The sequence below is a fragment of the Tachypleus tridentatus genome, chromosome 10, assembly GCF_004210375.1.
Source record: "Tachypleus tridentatus isolate NWPU-2018 chromosome 10, ASM421037v1, whole genome shotgun sequence".
Lineage (NCBI taxonomy): Eukaryota > Metazoa > Arthropoda > Merostomata > Xiphosura > Limulidae > Tachypleus > Tachypleus tridentatus.
Window position 1 is genome coordinate 104,700,691 of NC_134834.1, and position 25,459 is coordinate 104,726,149.

Genomic DNA, 25,459 nt, shown 5'->3' on the forward strand with positions numbered 1-25,459 from the left:
ATGATAAATTATAGAGATAACTATATGATAAATTATAGAGATAAATATATGACAAATTATAGAGATAACTATATGATAAATTATAGAGATAAATATATGATAAATTATAGAGATAAATATATAAATTATAGAGATAACTATATTATAAATTATAGAGATAAATATATGATAAATTATAGAGATAAATATATGATAAATTATAGAGATAACTATATGATAAATTATAGAGATAAATATATGATAAATTATAGAGATAAATATATGATAAATTATAGAGATAAATATATGATAAATTATAGAGATAAATATATGATAAATTATAGAGATAAAATATGATAAATTATAGAGATAAACTATATGATAAATTATAGAGATAAATATATGATAAATTATAGAGATAGAGATAACTATATGATAAATTATAGAGATAACTATATGATAAATTATAGAGATATAATAGAAATATGATAAATTATAGAGATAAATATATGATAAATTATAGAGATAAATATATGATAAATTATAGAGATAAATATATGATAAATTATAGAGATAAATATATGATAAATTATAGAGATAACTATATTATAAATTATAGAGATAAATATATGATGATAAATTATAGAGATAACTATATGATAAATTATAGAGATAAATATATGATAAATTATAGAATAACTATATGATAAATTATATAAAGAGATAAATATAGATAAATATATGATAAATTATAGAGATAACTATATGATAAATTATAGAGATAACTATATGATAAATTATAGAGATAGAACTATATGATAAATTATAGAGATAAATATATGATAAATTATAGAGATAAATATATGAAATTATAGAGATAAATATATGATAAAATAAATATATGATAAATTATAGAGATAACTATATGATAAATTATAGAGATAAATATTATAGAGATAAATTATAGAGATAAATATATGATAAATTATAGAGATAAATATATGATAAATTATAGAGATAAATAAATTATAGAGATTATAATATATGATAAATTATAGAGATAAATATATATATAAATTATAGAGATAAATATATGATAAATTATAGAGATAACTATATGATAAATTATAGAGATAATGATATATAGAGATAAATATATGATAAATTATAGAGATAAATATATGATAAATATAGAGATAAATATATGATAAATTATAGAGATAAATATATGATAAATTATAGAGATAAATATATGATAAATTATAGAGATAAATATATGATAATAGAGATAAATATATGATAAATTATAGAGATAACTATATGATAAATTATAGAGATAAATATATGATAAATTATAGATAAATAAATATATGATAAATTATAGAGATAAATATATGATAAATTATATATGATAAATTATAGAGATAAATATATGATATATAAATTATAGAGATAACTATATGATAAATTATAGAGATAACTATATGATAAATTATAGAGATAATATATGATAAATTATAGAGATAACTATATGATAAATTATAGAGATAAATATATGATAAATTATAGAGATATAATATATATGATAAATATATATGAGAAATTATAGATATAATGATAAATTATAGAGATAAATATATGATAAATTATAGAGATAACTATATGATAAATTATAGAGATATATATGATAAATTATAGAGATAATATATGATAAATTATAGAGATAACTATATGATAAATTATAGAGATAAATATATGATAAATTATAGAGATAACTATATGATAAATTATAGAGATAAATATATAATAAATTATAGAGATAAATATATGATATAGAGATATAGATAGAGAAATATATGATAAATTATAGAGATAACTATATGATAAATTATAGAGATAACTATATGATAAATTATAGAGATAATATATATGATATTATAGAGATAAATATATGATAAATTATAGAATATATGATAAATTATAGAGATAACTATATGATAAATTAGATATATATATGATAAATTATAGAGATAATATATGATAAATTATAGAGATAAAATATATGATAAATTATAGAGATGATAAATTATAAATATAGAGATAAATATATGATAAATTATAGAGATAAATATATGATAAATTATAGAGAGATATAATAAATTATAGAGATAAATATATGATAAATTATAGAGATAAATAATGATATATGATAAATTATATAGATAAATATATGATAAATTATAGAGATAATATATATGATAAATTATAGAGAGATAAATTATAGAGATAATATATGATAAATTATAGAGATAAATATATGATAAATTATAGAGATAAATATATGATAAATTATAGAGATAAATATATGATAAATTATAGAGATAAATATATGATAAATTATAGAGATATATATGATAAATTATAGAGATAATGATATATGATAAATTATAGAGATAACTATATGATAAATTATAGAGATAAATATTATAGATTATAAATATATGATAAATTATAGAGATAACTATATGATAAATTATAGAGATAAATATATGATAAATTATAGAGATAAATATATGATAAATTATAGAGATAAATATATGATATAAATTATAGAGATAAATATATGATAAAATTATATGATAAATTATAGAGATAACTATGTTATAAATCATAGAGATAAATATATGATAAATTATAGAGATAAATTATAGAGATAACTATATTATAAATCATAGAGATAAATATATTATAAATTATAAAGATAAATATATGATAAATTATAGAGATAATATATGATAAATTATAGAGATAAATATATGATAAATTATAGAGATAACTATATGATAAATTATGATAAAATATGATATAGAGATAACTATATGATAAATTATAGAATTATATGATAAATTATAGAGATAAATATATGATAAATTATAGAGATAAATATATGACAAATTATAGAGATAACTATATGATAAATTATAGAGATAACTATATGATAAATTATAGAGATAAATATATGATAAATTATAGAGATAAATATATGATAAATTATAGAGATAAATATATGATAAATTATAGAGATAACTATATGATAAATTATAGAGATAAATATATGATAAATTATAGAGATAAATATATGATAAATTATAGAGATAACTATATTATAAATTATAGAGATAAATATATGATAAATTATAGAGATAAATATAGATAAATATATGATAAATTATAGAGATAACTATATTATAAATTATAGAGATAAATATATGATAAATTATAGAGATAAATATATGATAAATTATAGAGATAAATATATGATAAATTATAGAGATAACTATATGATAAATTATAGAGATAAATATATGATAAATTATAGAGATAAATATATGATAAATTATAGAGATAAATATATGATAAATTATAGAGATAAATATGATAAATTATAGAGATAAATATATGATAAATTATAGAGATAAATATATGATAAATTATAGAGATAAATATATGATAAATTATTATAGATAATTATAGAGATAAATAGAGATAAATATATGATAAATTATAGAGATAAATATATGATAAATTATAGAGATAAATATATGATAAATTATAGAGATAACTATATGATAAATTATAGAGATAAATATATGATAAATTATAGAGATAACTATATGATAAATTATAGAGATAAATATATGATAAATTATAGAGATAAATATATGATAAATAGAGATAAATATATGATAAATTATAGAGATAACTATATGATAAATTATAGAGATAAATATATGATGATAAATTATAGAATTATAAAGATAGAGATAAATATATGATAAATTATAGAGATAAATATATGATAAATTATAGAGATAAATATATGATAAATTATAGAGATATATGATAAAGATAATTATATATATAAATTATAGAGATAAATATATGATAAATTATAGAGATAAATATATGATAAATTATAGAGATAAATATATGATAAATTATATATGATAAATTATAGAGATAAATATATGATAAATTATAGAGATAAATATATGATAAATTATAGAGATAACTATATGATAAATTATAGAGATAAATATATGATAAATTATAGAGATAAATATATGATAAATTATAGAGATATAATATATGATAAAATTATAGAGATAACTATATGATAAATTATAGAGATAAATATATGATAAATTATAGAGATAACTATATGATAAATTATAGAGATAACTATATGATAATAGAGATATAGAGAATATGATGATAAATTATAGAGATAACTATATGATAAATTATAGAGAGATAAATTATAGAGATAAATATATGATAAATTATAGAGATAAATATATGATAAATTATAGAGATAAATATATGATAAATTATAGAGATAACTATATGATAAATTATAGAGATAAATATATGATAAATTATAGAGATAACTATATGATAAATCATAGAGATATAAATGATAAATTATAGAGATAAATATATGATAAATTATAGAGATAAATATATGATAAATTATAGAGAGATAAATTATAGAGATAAATATATGATAAATTATAGAGATAAATATATGATAAATTATAGAGATAAATATATGATAAATTATAGAGATAAATATATGATAAATTATAGAGATAACTATATGATAAATTATAGAGATAAATATATGATAAAATAGAGATAATATATGATAAATTATAGAGATAAATATATGATAAATTATAGAGATAACTATATGATAAATTATAGAGATAAATATATGATAAATTATAGAGATAAAATAGAGATAATATGATAAATTATAGAGATAAATATATGATAAATTATAGAGATAAATATATGATAAATTATAGAGATAAATATATGATAAATTATAGAGATAACTATATATAAATTATAGAGATAAATATATGATAATTATAGAGATAAATATATGATAAATTATAGAGATAACTATATGATAAATTATAGAGATAACTATATGATAAATTATAGAGATAAATATATGATAAATTATAGAGATAAATATATGATAAATTATAGAGATAAATATATGATAAATTATAGAAATAAATATATATATAGAGATATAATAAATTATAGAGATAAATATATGATAAATTATAGAGATAAATATATGATAAATTATAGAGATAAATATATGATAAATTATAGAGATAATAAATATATGATAAATTATAGAATTATAGAGATAAATATAAATATATGATAAATTATAGAGATAAATATATGATAAATTATAGAGATAGATAAATATATGATAAATTATAAGATAAATATATGATAAATTATAGAGATAAATATATGATAAAAATATATTTAAATTATAGATATATGATAAATTATAGAGATAACTATATGATAAATTATAGAGATAACTATATGATAAATTATAGAGATAAATATATGATAAATTATAGAGATAAATATATGATAAATTATAGAGATAAATATATGATAAATTATAGATAAATTATAGAGATAAATATAGATAAATATATGATAAATTATATATATGATAAATTATAGAGATAAATATATGATAAATTATAGAGATAACTATATGATAAATTATAGAGATAAATATATGATAAATTATAGAGATAATGATATATGATAAATTATAGAGATAACTATATGATAAATTATAGAGATAAATATATGATAAATTATAGAGATAAAATATGATAAATTATAGAGATAAATATATGATAAATTATAGAGATAACTATATGATAAATTATAGAGATAAATATATGATAAATTATAGAGATAAATATATGATAAATTATAGAGATAAATATATGATAAATTATAGATAAATATATGATAAATTATAGAGATAAATATATGATAAATTATAGAGATAAATATATGATAAATTATATATATGATAAATAAATAAATTATAGAGATAAATATATGATAAATTATAGAGATAAATATATGATAAATTATAGAGATAAATAAATTATAGAGATAATATTATAGAATAAATATATGATAAATTATAGAGATAACTATATGATAAATTATAGAGATAAATATATGATAAATTATAGAGATAAATATATGATAAATTATAGAGATAATAAATATATGATAAATTATAGAGATAAATATATGATAAATTATAGAGATAAATATATGATAAATTATAGAGATAAATATATGATAAATTATAGAGATAAATATATGATAAATTATAGAGATAAATATATGATAAATTATAGAGATAAATATATGATAAATTATAGAGATAAATATATGATAAAATATAGAGATATATATGATAAATTATAGAGATAAATTATAAATTATAGAGATAAATATATGATAAATTATAGAGATAAATATATGATAAATTATAGAGATAACTATATGATAAATTATAGAGATAAATATATGATAAATTATAGAGAAATAAATATATGATAAATATATAGATTATAGAGATAACTATATGATAAATTATAGAGATAAATATGATAAATTATAGAGATATAACTATATGATAAATTATAGAGATAACTATATGATAAATTATAGAGATAAATATATGATAAATTATAGAGATTATAGATAAATTATAAGATAAATATATGATAAATTATAGAGATAAATATATGATAAATTATAGAGATAATATAAATTATAGAGATAAATATATGATAAATTATAGAGATAAATATATGATAAATTATAGAGATAAATATATGATTATAGAGATAACTATATGATAAATTATAGAGATAACTGTATGATAAATTATAGGGATAAATATATGATAAATTATAGATATAAATATGTGACAAATTATAGAGATAACTATATTATAAATTATAGAGATAAATATATGATAAATTATAGAGATAAATATATTATATATGATAAATTATAGAGATATATATGATAAATTATAGAGATAACTATATAAATTATAGAGATAAATATATGATAAATTATAGAGATAACTATATGATAAATTATAGAGATAAACTATATAAATTATAGAGATAAATATATGATAAATTATAGAGATAAATATATGATAAATTATAGATAATAATAAATTATATGATAAATTATAGAGATAAATATATGATAAATTATAGAGATAACTATATGATAAATTATAGAGATAACTATATGATAAATTATAGAGATAACTATATGATAAATTATAGAGATAAATATATGATAAATTATAGAGATAAATATATGATAAATTATAGAGATAAATATATGATAAATTATAGAGATAACTATATGATAAATTATAGAGATAAATATATGATAAATTATAGAGATAACTATATGATAAATTATAGAGATAAATATATGATAAATTATAGAGATAAATATATGATAAATTATAGAGATAATATATATGATAAATTATAGAGATAAGATATATGATAAATTATAGAGATATATATGATAAATTATAGAGATAAATATATGATAAATTATAGAGATAAATATAATATATGATAAATTATAGAGATAAATATATGATAAATTATAGAGATAACTATATGATAAATTATAGAGATAAATATATGATAAATTATAGAGATAAATATATGATAAATTATACTAGATGATAAATTATAGAGATATATGATTAAATATATTATAGAGATAAATATATGATAAATTATAGAGATAAATATATGATAAATTATAGAGATAAATATATGATATGATAAATTATAGAGATAAATATATGATAAATTATAGAGAGATAAATATATGATAAATTATAGAGATAGAATATATGATAAATTATAGAAATAAATATATATAGAGATAAATATATGATAAATTATAGAGATAAATATATGATAAATTATAGATATAATATATGATAAATTATAGAGATAAATATATGATAAATTATAGAGATAAATATATGATAAATAAATATAGAGATAAATATATGATAAATTATAGAGATAAATATATGATAAATTATAGAGAGATATATTATAAATTATAGATAAATATATGATAAATTGTGGAGATAAATATATAATAAATTATAGAGATAAATATATGATAAATTATAGAGATAAATATATGATAAATTATAGAGATAAATATATGATAAATTATAGAGATAAATATATGATAAATTATAGAGATAACTATATGATAAATTATAGAGATAAATATATGATAAATTATAGAGATAAATATATGATAAATTATAGAGATAAATATATGATAAATTATAGAGATAACTATATGATAAATTATAGAGATAAATATATGATAAATTATAGAGATAAATATATGATAAATTATAGAGATAAATATATGATAAATTATAGAGATAACTATATGATAAATTATAGAGATAAATATATGATAAATTATAGAGATAAATATATGATAAATTATAGAGATAAATATATGATAAATTATAGAGATAAATATATGATAAATTATAGAGATATGATATATGATAAAATGATAGAGAAACTATATGATAATTATTATAGAGATAACTATATGATAAATTATAGAGATAAATATATGATAAATTATAGAGATAAATATATGATAAATTATAGAGATAAATATATGATAAATTATAGAGATAAATATATGATAAATTATAGAGATAACTATATGATAAATTATAAGATAATATATGAGATAAATATATGATAAATTATAGAGATAACTATATGATAAATTATAGAGATAAATATATGATAAATTATAGAGATAAATATATGATAAATTATAGAGATAAATATATGATAAATTATAGAGATAAATATATGATAAATTATAGAGATAAATATATGATAAATTATAGAGATAAATATATGATAAATTATAGAGATAAATATATGATAAATTATAGAGATAAATATATGATAAATTATAGAGATAACTATATGATAAATTATAGAGATAAATATATGATAAATTATAGAGATAAATATATGATAAATTATAGAGATAAATATATGATAAATTATAGAGATAAATATATGATAAATTATAGATGATAAATTATAACTATATGATAAATTATAGAGATAAATATATGATAAATTATAGAGATAAATATATGATAAATTATAGAGATAAATATATGATAAATTATAGAGATAATGATATATGATATATGATAAATTATAGAGATAACTATATGATAAATTATAGAGATAAATATATGATAAATTATAGAGATAAATATATGATAAATTATAGAGATAACTATATGATAAATTATAGAGATAAATATATGATAAATTATAGAGATAAATATATGATAAATTATAGAGATAACTATATGATAAATTATAGAGATAAATATATGATAAATTATAGAGATAAATATATGATAAATTATAGAGATAACTATATGATAAATTATAGAGATAAATATATGACAGAAATAAATATATGACAAATTATAGAGATAAATATATGATAAATTATAGAGATAAATATATTAAATTATAGAGATAAATATATGATAAATTATAGAGATAAATATATGATAAATTATAGAGATAAATATATGAAATTATAGAGATAACTATATATGATAAATTATAGAGATAAATATATGATAAATTATAGAGATAAATATATGATAAATTATAGAGATAAATATATGATAAATTATAGAGATAAATATATGATAAATTATAGAGATAAATATATGATAAATTATAGAAATATATGATAAATTATAGAGATAAATATATGATAAATTATAGAGATAACTATATGATAAATTATAGAGATAAATATATGATAAATTATAGAGATAACTATAATGATAAATTATAGAGATATATGATAAATTATAGAGATAAATAATATGATAAATTATAGAGATAAAATAAATTATAGAGATAAATATATGATAAATTATAGAGATAAATAAATATATGATAAAATTATAGAGATAACTATATGATAAATTATAGAGATAAATATATGATAAATTATAGAGATAAATATATGATAAATTATAGAGATAACTATATGATAAATTATAGAGATAAATATATGATAAATTATAGAGATAAATATATGATAAATTATAGAGATAATATATATAAATTATAGAGATAAATATATGATAAATTATAGAGAGATAAATATATGATAAATTATAGAGATAACTATATGATAAATTATAGAGATAACTAGATAGATAAATATATGATAAATTATAGAGATAAATATATGATAAATTATAAATTATATGATAAATTATAGAGATAAATATATGATAAATTATAGAGATAAATATATGATAAATTATAGAGATAACTATATGATAAATTATAGAGATAAATATATGATAAATTATAGAGATAAATATATGATAAATTATAGAGATAACTATATGATAAATTATAGAGATAAATATATGATAAATTATAGAGATAAATATATGATAAATTATAGAGATAAATATATGATAAATATATGATAAATTATAAATTATATGAGATAACTATATTATAAATTATAGAGATAAATATATGATAAATTATAGAGATAAATATATGATAAATTATAGAGATAAATATATGATAAATTATAGAGATAAATATATAAATTATAGAGATAAATATATGATAAATTATAGAGATAAATATATGATAAATTATAGAGATAAATATATAAATTATAGAGATAAACTATATGATAAATTATAGAGATAAATATATGATAAATTATAGAGATAAATATATGATAAATTATAGAGATAAATATATGATAAATTATAGAGATAAATATATGATAAATTATAGAGATAAATATATGATAAATTATAGAGATAAATTATAGAGATAAATATATGATAAATTATAGAGAGATAAATATATATATGATAAATTATAGAGATAAATATATGATAAATTATAGAGATAAATATATGATAAATTATAGAGATAACTATATATGATAAATTATAGAGATAAATATATATATATGATAAATTATAGAGATAAATATATGATAAATTATAGAGATAAATATATGATAAATTATAGAGATAACTATATGATAAATTATAGAAATAAATATATGATAAATTATAGAGATAAATATATGATAAATTATAGAGATAAATATATGATAAATTATAGAGATAAATATATGATAAATTATAGAGATAACTATATGATAAATTATAGAGATAAATATATGATATATAGAGATAAATATATGATAAATTATAGAGATAAATATATGATAAATTATAGAGATAAATATATGATAAATTATAGAGATAAATATATATGATAAATTATAGAGATAAATATATGATAAATTATAGAGATAAATATATGATAAATTATAGAGATAAATATATGATAAATTATAGAGATAAATATATGATAAATTATAGAGATAAATATATGATAAATTATAGAGATAACTATATGATAAATTATAGAGATAAATATATGATAAATTATAGAGATAAATATATATGATAAAATATATAGAGATATATATGATAAATTATAGAGATATAAATATATAATATATTAGAGATAACTATATAAATATAGAGATAAATTATAGATTATAGAGATAATATATGATAAATTATAGAGATAAATATATGATAAATTATAGAAATAAATATATGACAAATTATAGAGATAACTGTATGATAAATTATAGAGATAAATATATGATAAAATTATATATGATAAATTATAGAGATAAATATATGATAAATTATAGAGATAATTATAAATATATGATAAATTATAGAGATAATAAATTATAGAGATAAATATATAATATGATAAATTATAGAGATAACTATATGATAAAATTATAGAGATAATTATAGAGATATGATAAATTATAGAGATAAATATATGATAAATTATAGAGATAAATATATGATGATAAATTATAGAGATAAATATATGATAAATTATAGAGATATATGATAGAGATAAAAATTATAGAGATAAATAATGATAAATTATAGAGATAAATATATGATAAATTATAGAGATAAATATATTATAGAGATAAATATATGATAAATTATAGATAAATTATAGAGATAAATATATGATAAATTATAGAGATAACTATATGATATATGATGATAAATTATAGATAGATAATGATATATGAGATAACTATATGAAAATTATAGAGATAAATATATGATAAATTATAGAGATAATGATAAATATATATATGATAAATTATAGAGATAAATATATGATAAATTATAGAGATAAATATATGATAAATTATAGAGATAAAATATATGATAAATTATAGAGATAAATATATGATAAATTATAGAGATAAATATATGATAAATTATAGAGATAAATATATGATAAATTATAGAGATAAATAAATTATGATAATAAATTATAGAGATAAATATATGATAAATTATAGAGATAAATATATGATAAATTATAGAGATAAATATAGATAAATATATGATAAATTATAGAGATAAATATATGATAAATATAGATATATATGATAAATAGAGATAAATATATAGAGATAAATATTATAGAGATAAATTATATAGAGATATAATATATGATAAATTATAGAGATAAATATATGATAAATTATAGAGATAATATATGACAAATATAGAGATAACTATATATATAGAGATAAATTATATGATAAATTATAGAGATAAATATATGACAAATTATGATAACTATATTATAAATTATAGAATAAATATATGATAAATTATAGAGATAAATATATGACAAATTATAGAGATAACTATATTATAAATTATAGAGATAAATATATGATAAATTATAGAGATAAATATATGATAAGTTATAGAGATAACTATATGATAAATGATAGAGATAAATATATGATAAATTATAGAGATAAATCTATGACAAATTATAGAAATAAATATATGATAAATTATAGAGATAAATATATGATAAATTATAGAAGATAACTATATGATAAATTATAGAGATAAATATGTAATAAATTATAGAAATAACTATATTATAAATTATAGAGATAAATATATGATAAATTATAGAAATAACTATATTATAAATCATAGAGATAATTATATGATAAATTATAGATAAATATATGAGAAAAGGGAATAAAGGTAAAGATAATTGCACAAATAAAGAAAAAAGTAAACTTTTCTAAATCTCTGTACGGAAGAAATCAAGGGAAGTAAAGAAAACTATTTGAAGAGAATAATTTAAATATTATCACGAGAAAGTAGAAGTGTCAGAGGAAGTAAGCAACAGAAGAGACCTGAGAATGTTCTATAAGTTACAGAAACAACCGTGAGATAATAAAATAAATAGCTTGAACGAAGTTAGGATATATATGTATATGGCAATAAAACTAAACAGTAGGAAGACGTATTATAAGTATATTAAATAGTGGTGATCCAGTATGTTCATCAAGGAGAATTACCTATAGATGTAACATCCATCAATATAGAAGAACTCATTGAGGTAGATAATAGACTTCAGAATAACCATGGAATGATATGATAATTACAGAAATGTTGAAAACATCGGAAAAAAATCCGATTAGCAAAACACCATGATGTGATTAAGTTTGGGAGTTAGAGAGTTGTTCGTCCCGCTAATTGGCAAAAAAAGAAAAGAGAAGTGACTATCAAATGACTGAGAGAAATATTTATGTGTAGTAACTGGAGGGTAATTACATCACTGTCCATGCAGGGAAATGTTATGAATATGATTTTGATGAAAGTTGCCATGGAAGCTGGTTGTTTTGTTGTTGTTTTTAGAGAGAGCAAGTAACAGGCGGGTTTTACTGCTGGTAGAGGATTTGTTGACCAGAGAGTTTGTTGTGTTTTTTGCTATAGAGAGTAACGAGCTAGTTTCATGGTTCGTACAGGATTTGTTGACAATAGCTTCATTCTGAGACGCTTTACTAAACAGTGTGAAAAACGACAACAGTTCCTACTGTTCAATTTTATCGATTTTATAAAGTTCTTCAACTCTGTATGAAGACAGTCAATATGTAGTATACTTCCATGCTATGACTTTCCAAAAAATATAATGGAAACATAAACCGTATAACCACAGCGCTTTCGAAATGTCTACCTTTCGAAACCGCCTGGGTTGTACGGTTTCTATTTCATTTTTATCAAGACTTCTTGGACCTACGTGTTTTTGGAAACATCAGAAAATATAATTAATATGAAGGGTATCGTATATGAGGGAATTGAAGGTTATGTGAGGGTCGGTCAGGATATTATAACGTAGTTCAAGACGAGAACTGGAGTTAAACAGAGCGGTATTCCATAGCAAATTTGTTCAGTATTATTATTTGTGGACTGAGAAGCTTTATTATGAAAATTCTAGTGTTGAGTGCTTTAACAACACGTTTTTGAGAGGTGTAGTGTTTGCTGATGACGTATCTTTTGTGTCGTAACACACAAACAGTTGATCACTTAGGTACAAGTACAAGAATCTCAAAGGGTTGATTGGCTTATCTAGTAACACTAGTACGACGGACAGAGAGGTTAAAGACGATTTAACTGGATAAGTTCTTCATAGGTGAAGGTGTAAATTAAGATGTAGTAACGTTTACATATCTTGTCTCTTTAGGTACTCTTGATACCCGAGGAATGAGGACAACATTGGGAGATGAAGAAGTTATTTATGAAACTTGAAGGGACTATGGAATAATACAAGTTTATTAAGATAGAGAGACATTAAATTATTCAAAAGCTTGATTTATTTCGGCTTTGTTATGTAGCTGCGAAACATGAAAAGGGTCAGAGAAAACTTGGTCTATATCAGATGTTTAAAGAATAATTGTTTAAGATAATTTGATCACGGAAGTGAAGCGACAATAAGAGACAGAAGTAGACAACTACCAGTCATTGAAAAACTCGAGTTGTGTAGATGAAGGTAATGTGGGAATATTGTAAGAATGAAAGAGAATAGACAAGCAAACAGAGATCCGCCAGGTGGTTAGGACTCGTAATCTGAGGGTCGCTGGTTCGAATCTCCATAACACCAAACATGCCCATTCTTTCAACTGTGGGGGTATTATATAAAGAAAGGGCATCAATACTAGAATAAAACATCTGGAAACTGAACTTGCAAATGCAGAGACCAAACTAGTCACATCTTTCTCTCTGCATCTGCTTAAGACTTCCAACCTGCAACGTTATCAATCATACAGTATGGAATGCAGGAACCTCATCAGGCCTCTATCTGTTACCACATAGGCCCAGCATGGCCAAGCGCGTTAAGGCTTGCGCTTCGTAATCTGAGGGTCGCGGGTTCGCATCCCCGTCGCGCCAAACATGCTCGCCCTTTCAGCCGTGGGGGCGTTATAATGTGACGGTCAATCCCACTATTCGTTGGTAAAAGAGCAGCCCAAGAGTTGGCGATGGGTGGTGATGACTAGTTGCCTTCCCTCCAGTTTTACAATGCTAAATTAGGGACGGCTAGCGCAGATAGCCCACGAGTAGCTTTGTGCGAAATTCAAAAACAAACAAACAAACAAACAATCAAACTAGCAATAGGCTGGAGAACAATTGGAAAAAAGCGTACAAAATAGATCGGAATATGAAAAATAAAGGTATGGGTAGAACTGAAGTTCAGGAACAAACAGAAATCTGAAAGCCTTCATATCTGACCCCATGGACAAGTCGACAAAGAAAATAATGCTACCTTAATTATCTGGGTCTCTGACCTTTATTACACATGTGCATAAGGTGCTGTTCAGGTTTAAAATTATGTAGTTGTTTTTTAATCAAAACAGACTTTATCAATGTTTTAACATTTACACATTTACCTGTCCAAGCACACTACTTCACTCCCAGTCTATGCTTAAGAGTTTGGTTTGTTTTGAATTTCGCGCATTATAAAGAAAGGGCGAACATTTGGTGGGAGAGGGGATTCGAACCCATGATCCTCTGAGAGGGCCTTATCCATCTGGCCACGCCGGGCCTATATACTTAACAGTGTAAGATAATGTCTGAAGTCCATTACGTTTCAATTCGAATTTCAGTAATCTCGTAACGTGTTCTATAATGTAAAATATCTTTCGAAGAATTTATTTTACACATATTTTTCTTTGTGTATTCTACAAAATGGATAATGTTAAACGTGATTTCAATGTAATCTAAACAGGATTCGTGGAAGCACTTACAGTAATATTTTAATACGAAGAATATGGCCAAAAAGGGGCCTTCACAAAAGTTTTCGCCGGTATGTGGCGGTATAACAGTATTTTTTAATCAATTTATTTTTTTAAATGGCCCATGATAGGTACGGATAAGAAGCTTATTGTGTGTTTTGGGCTTAGCTACAAGCAAACAATAAAACAACTACAGTATTGTTTGTTTGTTCGTTTTGAATTTCGCACAAAGCTACTCGAGGGCTATCTGTGATAGCCGTCCCTAATTTAGCAGTGTAAGACTAGAGGGAAGGCAGCTAGTCATCACCACCCACCGCCAACTCTTGGGCTACTCTTTTACCAACGAATAGTTGGATTGACAGTCACATTATAACGCCCCCACGGCTGAAAGGGCGAGCATGTTTGGTGCGACGGGGACTCGAACCCGCGACCCTCAGATTACGAGTCGCACGCCTTAACACGCAGTACTCATCATTAATTAATAAATTGCATAATGGTTTCACAACAAGTGCAAAAAGTGGGAACTTTCTTTTCTTTAACTTTAACCATATAATATCAAAACCGATACAAGAATGTTGATATAAATTAAGTTAATAATTATTTTGAAATAATTATACAAAATGTATATTATGATTTGGACAGTAATCATGTTACCCTAAAATGAATGTGTCCCTTTTAATTTTAACTACACTTGGATGACTTGAATACGCCCTCCCCAGTGGCTCAGCGGTATGTCTGCGGACTTAGAACGCTAAAAACTAGGTTTTGATACCCGTGGTGGGCAGAGCACAGATAGCCCATTGTGTAGCTTTGTGCTTAATTAAAAAAAAAAGCCTTGGATATAAAATAAAATATTAGTGTGACGAATTAACCAGAAGTTCAAAATAACTATGACTTTGTCCTACCTTTTCTTTTTCTCATTTTATTTATTATTTAAGCACTCAGTAATGTACTGAAATGGCTGTATTTTACACTATCGTATCATAATAAACATTTAATAATGTACAGGTTGGTACATAATTATCTTCCCTATTTTAAAATTGAATAAATATATAAATAAGAAAATTCAGTCATTCAGTTTTCAGCATCTTGTTGTCAAACTCAAAAAGTTTCTCTTGATATGTTGCATGTCAGTAGAGGTCTACATGTACACCACTATTAAACATCTAACTGATATTCGATTTCAGTCTACGTTCGCTACACAGTTACAGTGATGACGAAACAGTTATCCTGGTCTTTAGTTCTGAAATGTTTGATGTAAGTTTGCAATACACGATATCCTTAACATACCCTTAACATTTGGCATGTTATTTTTTTGAATAGCACGCCGAACGACTTTCGTGAGCTATCTTGAAACGATTCATGTATTTTTTTGATAAGTTCATTATTATTAAAGGGTCTTCGAGCTTCTGGTCACTGAAAAACACTACCTGTCTCCAAGAGCTTTTTCAGCAAACCTGGATATATTTTTTCAATGATGGCTCTTTCCTGTAATGACATATGTAATTACACTGTATCAATGGTGGTTCTTTCCTGTAATGGCATGTGGAATTACAGTGTATCTATGGTGGTTCTTTCCTGTAATGCCATATGTTATTACACTGTATCAATGACGGTTCCTTCCTGTAATGACATGGAATTACACTGTATCAATGGTGGTTCTTTCCTATAATGACATATGTAATTACACTGTATCAACGGTGGTTCTATCCTGTAATTACATATATAATTACACTGTATCAATGGCGGCTCTTTCCTGTAATTACATATGTCATTACATATGTCATATTTCATAACAGGAAGAAAAACACAACTGATACAGTGTAATTACATAAAAGAACTTTCATAGATACAGTGTAATTATATATGTAATAACGCTGTACCACAGTCACTAACCTGGTCTCTACATGCCAAACAACACATTGAAAATTTTCCTGCCATTTTAAGGAGTAACACTAACACTACTAACTGGAGTTTTAAGGGGTAACACTAACACTACTAACTGGAGTGAGAAACACATAGCTCGGTGAGTTGGATTATAAGATATTGAAAACTGCATGGTTCACTTTCCTTAGTTATCTAAATATTATACATAAAATACAAAAGATAGTTTTGGACCAACATACACATGTTTTTTTTTTTCAATAGCTACAGAAAGCAGGTATGCACATAAAACATTCACAATTTTCAACTGAAACATTTAGGAGAAAAACAACTAGTTCTTTTCCCATTCTTGTTTCATTGAATAGTGAGCTTTCACCGCCACCCATATAGTTAATCCATGACACCAAAGTATAGAGCGACTTTTTGTTAGTGATCAAAAACTAGACCTTAAAACTACAATCATTCTGTGAAATCCTTGGATTGGTAACCCAAAAGACCAGCGTAAGTAGTTATCAACATCAACAAGCCCAAATGGAAACAAAAACTGCCTATGCAGGAATCCACCAAATGAATGACGCTCGGATGGCCAAGTGGGTTAAGGCGTTCGACTCGTAATCTGGAGGTCGCGGATTCGAATCCCCGTTGCACCAAACGTGTTCGTCCTTTCAGCCGTGGGACAGTTATAATGTGACGGTCAATCCCATTATTCATTGGTAAAAGAGTAGCCCAAGAGTTGGCGGTGGGTGGTGATGACTAGCTGTCTTCCCTCTGGTCTTACACCGCTAAATTAGGCACGGCTAGCGTAGATAGCCCTCGTGTAGCTTTGCGCGAAATTAAAAAACAAATAAACACTATATGGGTGACAAAATACAAAGACTTGTTTCCATACTAACAGTACTAAGATAATGAACATAAAACTGTAGAGTTTCTAATCTAAGTCTCCTACAAAACATATTATTGGCTGAATTTAAAAGTCATAGTTTGATATTATAATTTATGTACAGGAGAAACGACTGTTTCTGGGTGCCCCAGGTTGTCTATCAGGCTTTAATTCGTTAAACCTAAAATTTTAAAAGTCCCTCAAACCTAAATTCCCATCAGGTGAAACAGAAGATTATTTTGCTTGTTAAATTTAAGAACAAAAACAACAAGAAAACTTTAGTGTCTTTCTTTTCAAATTGCACCTCCTACAAAAATCGTTTACACAACATACCATAAAAAAATTAAATAATTTTAAGTGCCTTATAATCCTACAATTCTTAAAAATACTTACCTACTTCTAAAATTCAACAAAAAATTCTTATTTTTGTAGATAGCTTCTTTATTTCCTCTGCTTTAAGCAATCTAGATGCAAAGGAATGATATCTATAGCTGGTAGAAGAGAGGCCTAACCCACAGGGTCTTTCCTCTCATAGAAAACCAGTTATCCGCAATTTCAGTGTTGTTCGGTAAAGACTAGTCTTTGCATATGGTCGTATACTCTTCCACGAATTCATTTATCTATAATATACTTTCAGCTCTCCTTTATCCATTGTTCTATGTAGCTAGAGGACTCTTCTTAGCCTCTCTTTACATAACAAATATTATTATTGGATGGAAATTGAAGAATGAGAGCTTAAGAGTAAGTTTTAGGACACTATGCCCTCTAGTGTCTCGGGATAGTTGCATTGCTTAAAATCAAATTAAGTCGGAACAGTAGCGCTATTTACTATGTTTCTTGAAAATACGAACTCCATAACTCTGGAGAATAAAAAAGACCAACAAAAAGTAGGATTCGTGGACAAAATATAATATAAAACTCTATGATGTTGATCTATATATAACAGCTCATTGTGCCAGAAAAGAAAGCAAAAACAATAAACCAGAATAATATGAAAATAATGGATATGAACATCGAATAAAAACAAGAACTAGGCAAAATAAATCTAAATGAAAACACACTTAGCCAACCTGTCAAAAGCGCCAGCAAAAATATTAGATAAACGTCTTAAAATTATTAATATAAGTAAGTTGATGGTAGTCCTAATAGGGAAGACTCCCATACAAATAACTAGCAAAACAACCTCCCTACCCAAAAGACCGAGGATCGAACCCGACTGCCCACTACTGTCACAAAAGTAATCTTTCTTAAGACAAACTACTGTCACAAAAGCAATCTTTCTTAAGACAAGAAATTTAAGTAGTACTTAAACTAGTTAGTACATAGAGTATAACTAAATAATAATAAATGTGAATAATTATTCTTACATGACTGCATAACACTCCTCCGCTAATAACTTACGGAATGTCCTATGTACTTCACGGAAGAAGCGAGCGACTTTACGTAATTCTTTTGGCCGGTTCGTTATGTTGAAAGTAGTAACATACCAAACATAAAGACTGATAAATATAGGTGCTCCAGATGAAACGAACGTTATAAGTAGAAGTTATTATTTTGATGATTAGTGTGGAATGAAATGGAGACTTCCGTTAGCTTAAACAGGTACCATTAATATATTGAGAAATTAGTTTGGATTAAAGGAAACAATGGGAAGTTCGAATACGGAAAGAAGTACACTGCTGGCCAAAATCTTAAGGCCAATGAGCATAAAGAAAAAATATGCATTTTGTGTTGTTAGACTCAACCACTTATTTGAGTAGAGCTTCGAAAGATGAAAGTAAGAAAAGGGAAAATAAAAATAAAAATCTTCTTTGGCATTTAATAGGGAATATGTGAACACTATGAAATTAGCCTAAATACTAGCTGGTTAAAAGTTTAAGACCATACTGAAACGAAGCGTTGATCGGTAAACACGCAAGGAAATTTAGTCATTTGTGTTCAAGCATTAGCGTTGTCAACATCTCCCACTGACATCTCCTGTGTCACATTGGGTAAAAACATGGCAAAAGCTAAAAAGTTGATAGAGTTTGAACGTGGCAGAATTCTCGAGCTGCAAAAGCAAGGTCTCTCTCAACGTGCCATCGCTGTTGATATTGAGCGTAGTAAAACTGCTGTTGCCAATTTCTTAAAAGACCCTGAGGGATACGAAACGAGAATTTCAAGTGGTCGGCCCACGAAAATTTCACCGGCGTTGAGCAGGAGAATTCGATGGGTTGTCCGGCAAGACACCAGCCGATCGTCGAACCAGATTAAGGCCTTTACGGACGCAGAATGCAGCTCAAGAACAATAAGACGGCATCTACGAGAGAAAGGCTTTAAAAACTGTAAACGTCTTCAAAGGCCACGCCTCCTTCGACACCACAAAACAGCTCGATTAAACTTTGCTGAGAAGCACCAAACATGGGACGTAGAAAAGTGTAAGAAGGTTTTATTCTCTGATGAGAAAAAATTTAACCTGGATCGTCCAGATGGCTTCCAACGTGACTGGCACGATAAGGATATCCCACCGGTGACGTTTTCTACACGACACAGTGGAGGAGGTTCCGTCATGATCTGGGGTGCTTTCTTCTTCCATGGAACAATGGAACTTCAAGTTATACAGGGGTGTCAAACAGCAGCTGGCTACATTGGCATGTTGGAGAGAGCATCCTTATTGGCTGAAGGCCCTCGTTTGTGTGGAAATGACTGGATCTTTCAGCAGAACAACGCTGCAATCCACAATGGTCGCAGGACAAAGGACTTTTTCATGGCGAATAACGTGATTCTTTTGGACCATCCAGCATGTTCGCCCGAACTGAACCCCATTGAAAATGTTTGGGGGTGGATGGCAAGGGAAGTTTATAGAAATGGACGTCAGTTCCAAACAATGCATGATCTTCGTGAAGCCATCTTCACCATTTGGAATAACATTCCAGCTAGCCTTCTGCAAACGTTTATATCGACCATGCCAAAGCGAATGTTTGCAGTTATTTACAATGATGTTCGTGCAACTCACTACTGAGACCTCTTATTGGGCATTTCCTACCCTGTTTAGGACTTCATTTTGGTATGGTCTTAAACTTTTGACCACCTAGTATTTAAGCTAATTTCATAGTGTTCACATTTTCTGTATTAAATGTTTAAAAAGTTTTCTATTTTTATTTTATCTTTTCTTATTTTCATCTTTCAAAACTCTACTCAAACAAGTGGTTGAGTCTAACAACGCAAAATGCATATTTTTTCTTTATGTTCATTGACCTTAAGATTTTGGCCAGCATTGTGTATAAGTTAAGCAGGCGAAATGCAAACTTCCGATAAGCCTAATGTTTGCGATGTAGCTTAAACTACACTTTTCTTCTCTGCATACCTCTTAAATTTTCCATTTGAGATTTTAAATCAGAAGTATATAAAAATAAAATTTCAAATCTGCCTTTCATAAATCGCTACCCAGGAGGCATTAACAGAATTCGTCAGTTAGCCCGGATAATTAGAGACAACTGTTTTTGTAAAAAGCGATTTATATGTGAACTATAATACTTTTAAAAGTTATGTGTAAATGCCTAAAACAGATGAATAATACGAGATTTTTATCACACGTGCTAGACTCATTGGTCTGTCATGCTTCGCCAGCTTTCGGCGAATAATCTGGAACTTTGAATGCAAATTTAATTTAGTTTAAGTTAAGTAGAAAACAGTGGATACTTACGTTAGTTAAACTATTAACTTAGTTTACGTTAAGTAGAAAACAGTGGATACTTACGTTAGTTAAACTGTTAACTTATTTTATGTTAAGTAGAAAGCAGTGGATACTTCCGTTAGTTAAACTGTTAACTTAGTTTACGTTAAGTAGAAAGCAGTGGATACTTCCGTTAGTTAAACTGTTAACTTAGTTTACGTTAAGTAGAAAGCAGTGGATACTTCCGTTAGTTAAACTGTTAACTTACTTTAAGTTAAGTAGAAAGCAGTGGATACTTCCGTTAGTTAAACTGTTAACTTAGTTTAAGTTAAGTAAAAAACAGTGGATACTTCCGTTAGTTAAACTGTTAACTTAGTTTAAGTTATACAGAAACTATGGTGATTCCTGTAGCGAAACGGCAAAAAAATTACTAGTAATTAAAGGTAATTAAGGTAAGGTAATGTAGACGTCCGTTAGTGAAACGGGCATATATTTCAACTCAGTTTAAATTTGCTAAAAGTTCTATAGAATTCTGCTATTAAAACAAAATTATGTGTTTAGCTTAGTTTGAATGACACAGACGTTATTAGACACTCCTATTAGAGAAAGTACATTTTGATAACATCAACTTTGTTCATGAAGCAAGTCTATGTTGTTATATTAGCTAGGATTAATTACACTGCAAAGTGTTTATAATTTATAACCGTAAAACTTGGTGCTTGTTGTGTTTTTTTTAATTTCGCACAAAGCTACTGGAGGGCTATCTTGCTAGCCGTCCCTAATTTTGCAGTGTAAGACTAGAGGGAAGGCAGTTAGTCATCTTCACCCACCTCCAACTCTTAGGCTATTCTTTTACCAACGAACAGCGGGATTGACCGTCCAATTATAACGCCCCCACGGCTGAGAGAACGAGCATGTTTGGTGCAACCGGGATTCGAACCCGCGACCCTCAGATTACGAGTCGAACGCCTTAACCCACATGGTGATGCCGGGCCGAAAACTTGGAGCATTAGAAATAATAATAATATAATAATAATAAATTTATTAAGCAATAAATTAGACACAAAAAATCAAATAACAATATAAACCATCAACAAAGAGTTAACTCATCCTGTGATGGTTAAACACATAATAAAGTAAAATCAAAACTTACAAAATCAAAATAAAATTCCCAGAATATTATCATCAGTATTTAAGATCCATTGTTTTAAGTATTTCTTTTGATTAACACGATTAATAGAAGATCTTATACTATAAGGAATAAAATTATGAATACGAGGTGCCAAATAAAGATATTGATGAAGTGTAACTGTTTTACGTGGTGTGGGTACATTAATTGGAAAAAAAGATTGAAGTCGTGTAAAATATGAAGTGACTTTAAAAGGCCTATTAAAAGAAACATGCATTGTAGATAAAGCTAAAAAATATAAATAAAGTTTATCATATGAAAGAGGGGAGTTAAATTTACTGAAATCGGTATCAAGCCTATGGGTAAAAATAAGAGAGAAAACACTTTTTGCAACTTGTGAATAGGAATTAAAAAAGTCTTATATGTGCCACCCCAAATTGAAATACAATATTGTAAGAAAGATTGAAAGAGAGCATAATATACACTTAACAAAATATGATAAGGAGCACAATGACTAAGTTCAAAAATTAGCATAGAACTATATTTTAATTTATTAACTAAAGAATTAATATGAAATTGCCAATTTAATTTTCGATCTAAAATAATTCCTAAATATTTAACAGAGGAAACTTGAGTCAATTTGGGACACTTACAATTAGGGTAAGTATAACAATCACTGGAATGATAAAAAATAGAAGGAAAAGCTGGAATGACACCATAAAGATTAAACTGAAGAAGAAAAGATGTAGATATATTTAAGGATAAGCCATTACAGAAAAGCCAATTTTTAATTTTATTAAGATCACTAGAAATAATGGCTTCATTAATTAGATTTGGCTTACTATAAACAACAGCAATATCATCAGCATAGGCTTGAATATCTCCAGAAAACTGTTGGTAAAGAATATCATTTATATAAATGAGAAATAATAAAGGGCCCAGAACAGAACCTTGTGGTACTCCAACATTAATTGTAAGCCAATCACTATAATTATTATGGATACAAACCGATTGCTTTCTATTGTGAAAGTAAGAAAAAAACCAATCAAAAACAATGCCTCTAAAACCATAATAAGATAATTTATTTAACAAAATTTTATGATTAACAGAATCAAAAGCTTTGGCTAAGTCAAGAAAAACAGCAATTGGATGAAGATCAGAATCCAAAGCTTCTGTAATACTTCCCACAAGTTTAGCAACAGCAACCTTCGTTCCAAGCCCAGGCCGAAAGCCAAATTGAGAAGGAGACAAAACTGAATGTCTATCAAGAAATGATAAAATTCTAATCTTCATAGATTTTTCAAATAGTTTAGAGAAATGTATTAATAAGGAAATAGGTCTATAATTCGTAAAATCAAAAATATTACCAGATTTATAAATAGGAATGACCAATGATAACTTTAAAGCATTAGGAAACTTCCCTTGAGTAAAAGATAAATTAATTAAAAAAGTCAAAATTGATGCAAAAAGATTAGCATTAGCTTTCAAAATCTTAACCGAAACACCATCTACACCATTAGAAGCTGAATTTGATAAGGAGAAAATATTATTCATAGTTTCAGATACAGTAACAGGATATAGGTAACAAGAAGAAGAAGGAGTAGGAGACATGCCCTGAGAACAAAATTTAGGATTGGAGCAAGTAGATTTAGCAACATTAACAAAAAAATAATTCAAATCAGATAAATCAGTAGTACCAAAATTACAAAATTTCTTATTT